Genomic DNA, 12,343 nt, shown 5'->3' on the forward strand with positions numbered 1-12,343 from the left:
ACTGTGCTAAGTGCTTATTATATGCATTTGATCGTTTAATCCTTGGAAAACCCAGAGGGAGGAGAAGAAAGTTATATACCAAATGGTCATTATTAGCTATCTTATTTGGGGATGTGATTAGAAAAATTTTATTCACTTTTAAAAATGTATGATTTCTGTAAATTTTTGCTTATCACAATAGCTAGATTAATCGCCTTTTGTTGTGAAAGAAACCACCAAGAAATCTGACAGTGTTAAGTATTGTACTTCCTGCTTATCCGTCTGCAAGTCAGCTGAGGTGGCGAAGTCTTCCTAGACCACGCCCCCCACCCCTGACTCAGTCTTCATTCCCCTCCATGCCCCTTCCTCCCCTACAGTTTTCTAAGCAGTGATGATGGCTTTTCCTGGAACCGCTGACTTTAGTGCAGTGTGGCTTGTGTCTGTGTGCACCCTGAAGAAGTAGGGCTGAGGGTTAAAGTCAGGTTGTTCCGTGAGTCTCATTCTGTAACAGAACCCATCCTAGAGAGGCAGAAGCTACCAGGGATGTGTTCTCTTAGCAGAGGTTGTGGCAGATGGAAGCACTTGAGGCTTTTTAAGGCCAAGGCCTCAAACTGGTATGTTGCCATTGTTGCCCACATTCTATTAGCTGAAGTCAGTCACATGGCCAAGTCCAATATCAGTGAGCTGGGAAGTCATGAGGGTTGTGGAAGGGAATATTTTGTGTATATAATCTACTGCAGTAAGCATTCATTGTTCTCTCAGTTAACAGTAAAGTGAGGAAATGAAAACATTTACCAGGGATAGTTCAAATTGTGTGCAATATATTCCAAAGTCTCATTATACATTTCTTAAAAATACCAACTCCATATCTACAATCGTAATGAGCACAGTGATAGTAACTGGGCATTTAATTAACCAGAGTACCTAGGTAGGTGTTTACAGTAGCTTGGCTTATGCTGCCTGTGGTGTGACATTCTAAGCATAATCTAGGGACTGTTTAATGGTTCTCTGTATACATCACTGCTACTTGTGTGGCCATCTGCCATCCAAGGAACTTGAATCATGAAATCACAGACTGTCAGACCTGGAAGGATTTCGGTGCCTGTGGTAGGCATGTGTCTCCTGAGTTACATGATAGCTACTTTTGGCAATTAGAGTCATTCTTGATTGCGTGTGTCTCCTACCACTGGAGAGTGGTTTATGGAAATCAAAATTTCTTCATTTCTCTGATAGGGACAGTGTGCCTCTCCCCGCTGTCACTTGCCTGAGTGGTAGTGAGCTGGTGACCAAAGATGGGATGGAAACCAGGTGTCTTGAGTGGGCCTAGGGCCTTTTACTTTGTTTCTCTGCATAACACAAATTGTTTCTCAAGCATATGGATCATTTGGGAATTTTCACAATTCCCAATGGAAGTCATGGAAGGCTCTGAAACTTCCATTACTCTTTTTAAAAATGTATTAAAACTCCTTCTTCTACCGCTTCCTCTGTTTTAAGGGAACCCAACCACTTTTCAGACCAACTATACCTGAGTCCTGCAAAGAAACATCAAATGGTACAGATGCACAAATAGGGAGTTGCATATTAAATTCCTTAAAATACTGGCCTGGAAATGGCACTTGTGTACTTCCCTTTCTATTTTCAGTAATTTGGACAGTATATGCTGATATAGCTCACGGGACTCCATTTACAAACAAATGTTTTATTACGGAATTTATTTGTTAGGATTAAGAGTCGTGTTTGGACTTCTGGTCAAGATGGTGGCATAAGTACTACCTAGGCTCACCTCCTTGCACATCCACATCAAAATTACAACGAAATTATGGAACAGCCATCACTCAGAACCCTCAGAAATCGAGTTGAATGGAAGTCTGACAACTACGGAATTAAAGGAACCATATCCATCCAGATTGGTAGGAGGGGTGGAGATGCAGAACAGGCTGGTCCCACCTCCACATGTGGTGGATAAAATATCAGGAGGGACATCTTTGGAGTGAGGAGTCCCAGCCCCACATCATGCCCCCACCCCCAGCTCCGAGTTCCAGTGCCAGGAAGATAAGTCCCTATATGTTCTGGCTACAACAACCAGTGGGGATTGAATTCCTGGAAGAAACTTCGGGAGTCCCAAGCAGTTCCTCTTCAAGAACCCACACATAGACTTACTCAGAATCACTCCCTCTGAGCTCTGGTGCCAGGGTAGCAGCTTGAAAGGCATCTTCCTATAGGGAGGAAGTGAAGTGTCTGGCATCAAGGTGGGAGCTGGGGGGCAGTTTTCTCCCAGACAGAGTTGGGCAAAGGCCACTGCCCCTTTTCTGAACCCTCCCCCGACAGAGCCAGCAGGCTGGCGCCATATCTGAGACTCCATCAACTTGGCCAACACTGTTTGCCCTGTCCTGGAGATCCCCTGAGACTCCATCCCACCCAACTGAGGGACTCACCCAAGCTGCTTTTCCATACGAATGGCTAGTCTTGGCTCATACTTCCCAACTTCTAAATCTTCTCCAACAACCAACAGCCAGCCTCAGCAAGCTCCCAGCCCCTTACTTCTCAGGGACTCCAGGCTTCCACCAGCAGCAGCCAGCCTGGATTCACAGCTTGGCTTAATCTGGGAATCTCCAAGCCCAGCACAAATAGCAGCCATCTCAGACTGCTTATAGCTCAGGCAGGGTGGCCTTGGGCAGAACACAGGTGGGGGCTGACCTTGGCTTGCAATAAACTCTTTTAGGACAGGGCAAGTAGGTAAACAGCTCAGAAGGAGGTGAAGGGTGAAAGGGCATCTTGTCCAGCAGTACCAGTACCATATGCCTCTGTGTCAGCCACAGTCTACTGTGTTAGAGTAGTTTCTGCTCAGTAGGTTCTCCTTAGCGGAAGAAAACGCTAGCATCTGGAGAGAAATCAGTGTGAAATAAATCCACTTACATGTTATGTTGTTCCCTCTAGTTCCCAGTCTTAACCTTACAATAACATGTATCACAACACAGTATCACATATTACAGCAAAGCAGTCCACCTGTGCAGATGGCAGGCAGGGGGTGGGGGGGAGCAAGGGCATTTGCAAGCTTCATGAGCAGAACAAGCAGAGACTCCCAGAGGTAGAATTCATTCAGAGATATGAGTCTATTTAGCCTGTGAGCTCCTTGAATGAGAGATCCATCATATTTATTGACATGCTCTGAGGGTCCCCAGAGGGGCTCTGGAGCCGAATGGTTGTATACAGTTGAACCTCCTTTTGTAGGCAGGGAAGAGCCCAGGATCCAGGGAGGGGGTTCCTGGGCTCACCTGAGGACATCAGAACCTCTGGACCACCTGGAGACGAGGATCAGGTGCTTCCCTGGGACGGAAACAGTATCTCATTCAGCTCTATCTCAGCACCTCTGTTGCTCCTAAAGGAGATGGGGACTCCTCAGTGGGTTCCAACCCTACCTAACCCGCAAGAAGGTCAGGACGGGGCTAGTGGTGCTTTCTCTTTCTCAGCCCCCCATGCCCGCCCTCCCTCCCTCCCTCCCTCTCTGCCTTCCTTCTAACAAATATTCATTAAGCCCCTGTTTCATGCCAGGCACTAGTGCTACAAGGTCTTGGGGACAAAGTGGCGGGCAAAAAAGATGTGACATCCGCCCTCACCGTGCTTCGGGATTGCTTGGAGGTTGAGCGCTTGACCTCTGGAGCCGGATCACTCGGATCTGATCTCCAGCTCTGTCCTTTACTCACATAGGAACTTGTCCCAATTCTGCTCTAAATCTCCATTTTCTCATCTGTGAAATGAGACTTATAATAGAACCTATTTTAGCGGGTTGCTGTGAATATGAAATTAACTGATATGTAAAGTACTTAGAAATACTACCTGACCCAGGAGGTGTCCAATAAATATTCATTGTAATTGCTAGTATTATGGTTGCTGTATATAGATAATAAATAAATTATGTAAAATCACAAATGTAGTGAGTGAAAAGAACTGGGTGGGAACTATGTTTTTCCTAAGGTGTAGCTAGTAGAACGCGTTAAGTATTGTTTGACGGGGGCTGAGATGGAGCCTGCAGACCTAGAAGGTGGATACCCTTCTGTTTTTGAAGAAGAATAAAAGTGGGACCTTCTCAAAGAGGAGGACCAGAAAGGGCCTATCTAAAGAGGGGCTACACTGTGAACGATATAAGCGCCGATACTGAGAGGAGAGAGTTGCAGGAGTGGCATTCCAGGCAGAGAAAAGGCAGGGAAGAGCCATCGCCAATGATCAGGTGGTGAGGACATTCGCCTACGGCCTCTGCCTTCGCTGATTTTGTTAAAAGATTTTTAGTTCCTAGACGGTCAGTTAAAGTGTCGCTTTATGAGGAGCCCTCGGTTGTGGCTTTTAAACACTAGAGACTAGACACTGGTACTATCCATAGCCTGAGGGTTCGAGGACCCCATATCTTTTCATGCTATTATTGTGACCCCCTCTATATCGCTGTGTCTGCTGGCCATTGTTTTATTTCTCATGGTACACTTGAGCAAATTAATGAATGGTAACATGATGAATATGCATTGCTAGGTACCATGGTCTAGGTTCACTCCCAGTCCCTAAGTTTTAATCAGTCAGTATATGTAATCAGCCACGCATCCTTTGGGTGACCTCAGTCACCTCATCTCCTTGGCCTGCTCATTCATGAAGACTCACTCAGGAATACCAAGTGAGCAAGAAGTATGTGCTAGCAGGACAAAGGAAGGTCGCTGGGAGCCTCGGCTTCTCCCCCAGCAGCATGGGGGGCTTGGGTCAGATTGCTGCTTTCCCACTGCAGTGTTGACTCTCCATCCCCATTTTATTAAGCAAATTAGAGTGGATACAAGGTTATTCTTTTAATAGTTTCAGCCTAACTCTCTGGTGCACTGGAAAGCTTTCTCAAGTGGGAGAGAAATAGTGGAGCAACAGCTAGCTAATAATAATTGTATTATTACCCAGACTTTAATTTTTCTGCTTTGTGGTAGTTTGTTAGGATATGTGAACCTCACTTGCCACCAGGGCTCCTTGGAAAGGGTTGAGCAGTGCTGACAGGATGTTCCCCCAGGTCTTTTAGCTCTGACATTCTCTGAGTTCTGTGATGCTTTTTCTGTGTTTCTTTTCATTAAGCACCCCTTCATATGCATGTTTTCAAGAATCCACATAGTTCTCTCAGTCAGTCTCAGGAATTATGCTTTCATTTTGCTTAGCGGTTTCCTTGTTGACACCTCCCTTTTGATCCACTTTGCAGAACTTTTCAGAGCCTTCAACACATCTGAATTGTGTGTGTGTGTGTGACATAACTCCCAACACTCGGTGCCTTTATCCCTGGTACCAGGAGGCACACAGTGATTGTTGGATGGTGGGCACTGAGCGACCCTTGGGCAGTTTAGAGAGTTCTTAATGATTCTCAAGAACCTTGCCATACACATACATACTCACACATGTTACAACCTTTAGATTATTTGTCGGCCTTTGTGAGGGTATAAATTCTTAAGATAGCATTTCTAGGTTCTAAGTTATAGGCAGGTTTTGTGCTTTTATTACCAGCTGCCAGATTGCTGTGACACTTTTGTTTTATGTAAGTGGTAGTATTGCTGATAACAGTCATCATTATTTATAACATTATCTTAAATAATTAATCAAATCAAAGAGTCCTTCTCTCTAACTCCCCCTTGCCCCCCGGGAATCAATATTGTTTGAGTCCCAAGCTCTAGTTCTTTCCCTAAAGCCACTTGGGTCAGCGTGTGTGCCCCGAACTTCGTCAGAGGAAGAGAAATGAGCTGTTCCAGCTCTAGGTCCAGGCAGTGTTCAGGTCCCCTTAGACGCTCCATAGTTTTCCCAGCTCAGCCCCGGCCTGCTTTGTGGTTTTCTTCAGTGGTGACGGTGATAAAGATACAGAGGACTATAGCAGTCCTGGGGGGATGTTATTAATCCCATTTTACAGATAAGGAAACTGAGGCTCAGAGAGGTGGCATAGCCTGTCTTTAGTCACACAGCTAGAAATCAGCAAAGATGGGCTCTACCGCTGGTGCCATCTGATTCAAAGTCTGTCTCCCTGCACTAAACTACCACTCCCCGAGTGGATGTTCAGGGTCAAGGGCCTCCTGGAAGCAGCAGGTCTGTCAAGTTCTGCAGGACTGAGCTGTTTATCATTGCAGAGGACACTCATCACTGCACTAATTACATTAATTGCTGCCCACTCTGCCGCTAGGTGGGTGGCTTAACAACACCTAGCAACGTAGTAATGATGCCTAGGCCTGCCTTTCCACGTGAAAACATCTGACTGACTGCCTTTTTTTTTTTAAATTTACATCTCCTTCCTGTGGTGGCCAAAGATTATAGGTTCTATTGGTTGGAAGTTAGCAACTCTTTACCTTATAGGGGAAAGGTCAAGATTTTGCCCTCCCTAAGCATCAACTGTGTGCTTGATACTTTATTTAAGGCATCTTTTATAATCCTCACGATAGGTCAGAATTAGGGACTTTTATACAGGAACCCAGTTAGGTACCTGCTTGGGTCATATAGCTAGGAAAGCATAGAGTCAGGCTTAGAACTCGGGCTGCCAGAGGACACCTTTTGTCTTGGCACATTTCCCTGCAGCACAGTCCTTCTCAACAGGAGGTCGTTTCCTTCTGGATGTTGGAATTGACTTGCATACCAGTGGGGCCCGGTCTGTACTTCCTGAGAAGCCAGGCATTAGGAATCATGGGTGTTTGGGAGAAGCCTCTAGTTCAGAGGGTTGAATATTTGACTTTTTCGACCTTCCAACTCCCACCCCTTTTCTCAAGCAAATATTAACAGAGGGTTCCAGTTGACTTTTTAAAAAGTAATTTGAAGACTACATCTGTGTACTTCTTGGAAATGGATAGATGGCTTTGGCAATTCATCATAATTGGTTAAATGACTTACCGTCCCCAGAGACCCAGATAACAGAGCCTAATTTAGGAAGTAATTGACTTTGGAATGCTTTGGAATGTTGGGTACGCGTGTAGTTTATGGGTGTGTCTATACCTAGATGTGTCTGTCTGTATGTCAATAAATGTACTATGTGCGTGTGTATTCTCAGGAAGTCTTGGAGTACTGGTAGACTTGGATAACTTGGTTCCATCCTTACCTACCTTTTACCCTTTTATCTGAAATGAGGTTTAAAAGTATATTATACTAATGTTCAAAACAACTACATTACATAGTGACACAGAGTGGTGGTGAAGATATTTGGAGCTACACCACGGTTTGATCTTGACCCTGCCACTTATCAGCCGTTGTGACTTGGGCAAGTCACTTAACCTCCCTGGGCACCAGTTTTCTCATTGCTAAAAATAGGGATAATGACAGTTCTGACATCATGGGGTTATTGTAAGGCAGGGAAGTCTTTGAGGGCACGGAGTCCGTCTGTTCTCCAATCTGCACCAGCCAGAATGAGGTTTAGAAAGGCCAGGCTTTGGGTTTAGATAATCCCTCAATTCTGATTCTGGCACTCCCACATTGGCTCTGTGACCTTGGAGAAATTACTTAACTTTTCTGGGACTCAGATGCCTCGTCTATAAAACAGAGGCTCAATGTGCCTACCTCAAACCTCCTGGCACAGCAAATAGCCCACATGAGGTACCATTTCCTATATTCCCATCGCAGAGTCTTGCTTTCGATAATTGAGGATCTGAGTTCTTGTTTGCTACAGAAAACATTCTCTTCTCCCACACTCCACTTTTATTTTCTCCTTCCAACTCTTTTTCTTTCTTTCCCTCTTCTTTTCTTCCCTTCCCTTTGTTTCTCTTTTTTGGTCAGTTTTGATCAACTGTGGCTCAGCCTCCGTGTCCAGGATCATCTGTCCGCTGGATTGTCGCCACAGCCTTCTCCCTGGCCTCCCTCCCTCCGCCGGCCCCCTGTTTTATTCTCCACACAGGTGTTCTTCCATAGCCTGACCAGACCTTGCTACTGCCCTGTGCCACTCACTCCAGTGGCTTCTCAACACTCTAGGGGCTGAATTCGTGAATGTGGGTGACCTCTCTACAAAATGACAAGGAAGAGCCTACCTAGATGATCCAGATGATTCCAGGCCTGGATGCCTCACTGGCCAGTATTTGTTTTAACCAAGCCGAGGAGAGGCATGGCCCTGCTGGGCCTCCCCTGCTGGGGAGGAGAATTCGGTGGCCATTTCGGGGCCCACTCCTTTCCTACACACACGCCTCCGGGACCGACAGTGTTTCGTCTGTGACAGTGACGTGCCTGCTTTCACGCTCGCGCTCTGTGCCATGGTGCAGTGTCGTCTAGAATTACTCTGGTAGCTTTACTATGATTCACGTCACCCAGACAGACACACATAGATCAGATAAAGATCACTCCAGATTTAAATTTAGCACCCAGTGCAACGAATTGAAAGTTAGAGGTGTGCTAGCCAATTGTTTCTAGACAATGCAAACAAAAACACAGAGTCTTCTAGCACTGAATCACCCTTCTCTGCCCATCCCTCCTTCCCCTTCACCCTCCCTGTCCTGTTTCTCTCCCTGTTGTAGAGGGTGGGAGCTTAGTGAAGGGGAATGTAACACTGAGAGCCTAGGGCTCCAGCCTCGGCACCACCACTTATTCACTGTGATGTCTCAAGCAGGCTTTCTCACCTCCCCTTACTTCAGCTTCCTCTTCTCCAGAAGGGGCACCTCTTTTGGGGGTATACAGTTCAACCCACTCCAGTGCCATCCAGGAATTCCAGATTAGGCAAAGGGACACAGCACAAACAAGTGAGGAACCAGAGTTTCAAGTAAAGAGTAGAACAAACCCTTGTAGGAAGTGGGTAGGGAGTTGATTCATTCATTCTCTGATCCAGAAACATTTGCTGCACCACTGCTGAGCCAGGTGCTGGGAAATAGAAATGACAAGGCACAGTCCCTTTCTTCAAGGAGTTTACAGACTGGTAGAAGGGCCAGAGAAATAGGCATTCTCAGCTCAGCATAGTAGGGCTGTGGTGGAAGTGGGCCTAATACTGTGGGGGGTTAGCAGGTCTTGGTTACAACCTTGGCAGAGTGGTGGTCACAGAAGGCTTCCTGGAGGAAGGATTATCTTACCTGAGGCCTGAAGGGTGAGGGAGTAGGAGTGAGTCATGACTGGAGGAGCGGAGTTCTAGAAAGCAGCAACAGAGGAAAGACAGCCTGGCCTTCGTGCCTCCTGCACAAAGTAGGGGGCAGTGAGCTGAGGGGACAGGCAAGGGGTCAGATTGTGCAGGGTGCTAAGAGCCGTCCAGAGAGTGGTGGAGAGCCACAAAAAGATTTTAGGGGGAGGAGAGACACGACCAGATAGGCATATTAAAAATAAAAATTAGAAAAACTTTCAGTGAAAAGTGGTTTTCCAGTAGATTTTAAAACTGCATTTAATGTGTTCTTAAAAGAAGTATAGCATATACATAGAAAAGTTTATGAATCATAAGAACACAACTTGATAAATAAGTGACCAGCCCTGTGTGCACACCACTTAGATCGTCTTGGTGGATGGATTGTCAGAGTGGAACAGAGTTCGAGATGGGCCCGTGACTCAGAATTCCTCTTCTTTGCTCTATGGAGAAATGATCCCCATAACAGAAAGAACCTTGGATTTGGAGGAGGCAGACTCATTTTTGAGCCCCATATCTGGTGTTTCCCTGCTGTATGACTTCAGACGAATGGCCACATATCTGTTATCCTCAGTCTTACCATCTGTGGAATGGGCTAGCAGTCCGCCTCACCAAGATGATGTGCAGGTAGAACAGGGTAAAGCCAGGAAAAGCTCTGTGCTGTGCAAAATAGTTGCTAATATGATTCACATTCTAATCTTTGTCAGATCTGTATTTCTTCACTTTACCTTACTGATAAGAGGCAAAAAAGCCCCAAAGAAGGTGAGAAATAGAAGAGACCACTCACTTCACTGGGTAAAACCCCATAAAGAAGGCGAGCTCGGCACCAGACTCCCCCCTCTCCTCCTATTTCAGATTCTTGGCATTTTTGCAATAAATCTCTTTAAGCACGTGTAGCTGATCTGACCATCCTGTTATATACATTGTCCTATATGATCTTGAAACAATATCATAAGCTAAGTATGAATTGTAATTACCATTTTTTTAGGCAAAGAAACTGAGATTTCTGGTAAGTTGCTCCAGGTCATACCATTATTAAGAGAAAGAAAAAAGTGTGTTTTTTTTCCAAACCCACATTCATCCAGCTCCAAAGCTCCTTCTCTTTTCACTCTGCTCTCCCGTTTCACGGGGGGTATGTGGAAGGCAGCCATGTGTTTTATGGGGCTGCATCGCATCGTATGCATTTTTAGTATTTGTGTGCACATGTCAACAGCATGTTCACGTGCCTGCTGGGTGAGTTGTAACAATTGTATTTTGAGTGACTAAATTTGCATTTTTGCTGGTAAGGCCTGTCTCGAGGAGAACAGGAACGGAAGTGTGCGAACCCACTGTGTGGGAGGCCAGTCCCACGGTGTGAGGGCTGGTCCTTGAACGAGTGATTGGGAAATGGCTCTGGTTAGCCCCGGTGGAGCTTCACTTTGCTGGGGGCCTTGGGGTTCTCCATGACTCTTCTATTTTCAAAGTACAATTTATTCTCCATTCTTTTTCTTTTTTAAGGAACTAACATTTGTTGGTACCCACTATGTGCCAGCCATGGTGCTGAAGGCTTTACATTCATGACATGATTTAATTCCCACAAACCCTGCCAGTGGGGCAGCATTGGTGCCTCTGTTCAGCCCAGGAGACAGATTCAGGAAGGTGGGGCCATTCGCTCAAGGTCACTCGGCTGGTGTGAGGCAGAGCTGGGGCTTCTGCCTGGTGCTGTTCAAATAACAGGCCAGTCTGGCATTTTAAAGTTATTAGTAGGACATTTCATTTTTCAGTGAAGTTATAAATTATCTCTGGTGCATGAGCAGGATACGGGAATATCAACTTTGCCTCTGCTCTTTTAGTATTCAAAATGTCTTTTTATATATATTATTGAGTAGCCGAGCTGCTTTGTCCCAGAGATAGAAATAGTCACTCCAGGTCAGGAGAGCACAACATGGCTACACTCACTCATTTGGTCTTTTTTCTTCTTCTGATTTTCCTAAGGCACGCAGCCTCCTCACAGGCCTTCCCCCGCCATCTACACAGTATGTGGCTGCTGAGATGGAACCAGCCATGACAGGGAAGGCAGGAGCTAGCTTGGACGAGCCTGTGGTCAGAGAGACCTGCTGTGCATGAAGTCCAGAGAGACCCCTGAGGTTTGAGATGGGCTCTAATAGTCTCCCGAAGACCCCTGGTCACCACTCACCCAAGGCCACAATAGAAAGTATATGTCCTCAGTGTCATTTGAGAAAATTTGGCTTTTGAGACAAGTTTTTGGGCCACTGGGCCTCTTTAAGAGAAGATGACAATTTTGCATACTGAAATGGTCTTAATTTTTTGCACTGGACAGACAGATGGACCCAACCTTCCAGAAGCAGAATGAATAATAGAGGTGAAAGTCTTTGCAACCTAAGGACCTGTCTTTTCAAATCTTCTTCTAAGGCTCACAAAAGCAGGGAGCAGTGGGGAGAGAGCCTCTGAGTGAAGGAGCTCTGAGGGTGGGACGTAGTGGAGAAAGCCTGAGGTTCTGGGGTGTGACCCGGGGTCCACTCGGCTTTACCTCTCTAAGCCCCGGTTTTCTCCTCTGCCATTTGGCCATGGTGATGCTTTCCCTTCCCTGATCCCGGCCCCAGATAGTTGCTGTGAGAATGAAATGAGAATATCTTTCTGCTTTTGGAGCAGGGTCCAAACACAGGGAAGGGACTTAGGCAAAGTCCAGAGGCCTAAGTGGTACTCTAGAGTCTGCCCTGAACACTCTCCTTTCTCTGAATCTTCCTTTCTGTAAAATGGGGGGGATGAGAGTAGGTCCTTTCCTCTCTGGACCCTTTTGACACTAGCACTCCTTGATTCCTATCTCTGAGTAGAGGACTGAAAGCAACTTTTAAGAGATGAATGGATCTTTTAATGTTTATCTATTTAGCCACTCAGTGAATACTTAATAAGGGTCTGCCATGTCAGGCACAGCACTAGGTGATGGGTATGGAATGACAAATAAAAACAGATGGAGCTCCTGCCCTCATGGAACTTCTAGTCTAGTCTGGATGGTTTGGGGAAGACTTCTTCATCTCAGATCGTTTAAGAGTGCCAGGGCTCTAAGGGGAACACTGTTTGCTAGAAGAGCTAAGAGTAATAGATGGGCAAATTTTGTTGAACAAGTAAATCAGGGCCAGCACCTCAAGGAAGCTCTTGGGTGACCCTAGAGTTAGAAAGCAATTTCTATGGGGAGGGAAAGGTGGTGGGAGCTCTGGCCAAGGGTGTGTGTAATTGCTAACTAGTTTGTTTGTTGAGACACTTGAAAATGAGAGGATCTGCCCCTACCTGCCC

Source organism: Artibeus jamaicensis, unplaced genomic scaffold (genome assembly GCF_021234435.1).
Source record: "Artibeus jamaicensis isolate MK-2021 breed Jamaican fruit bat unplaced genomic scaffold, CSHL_Jam_final scaffold_1019, whole genome shotgun sequence".
NCBI lineage: Eukaryota > Metazoa > Chordata > Mammalia > Chiroptera > Phyllostomidae > Artibeus > Artibeus jamaicensis.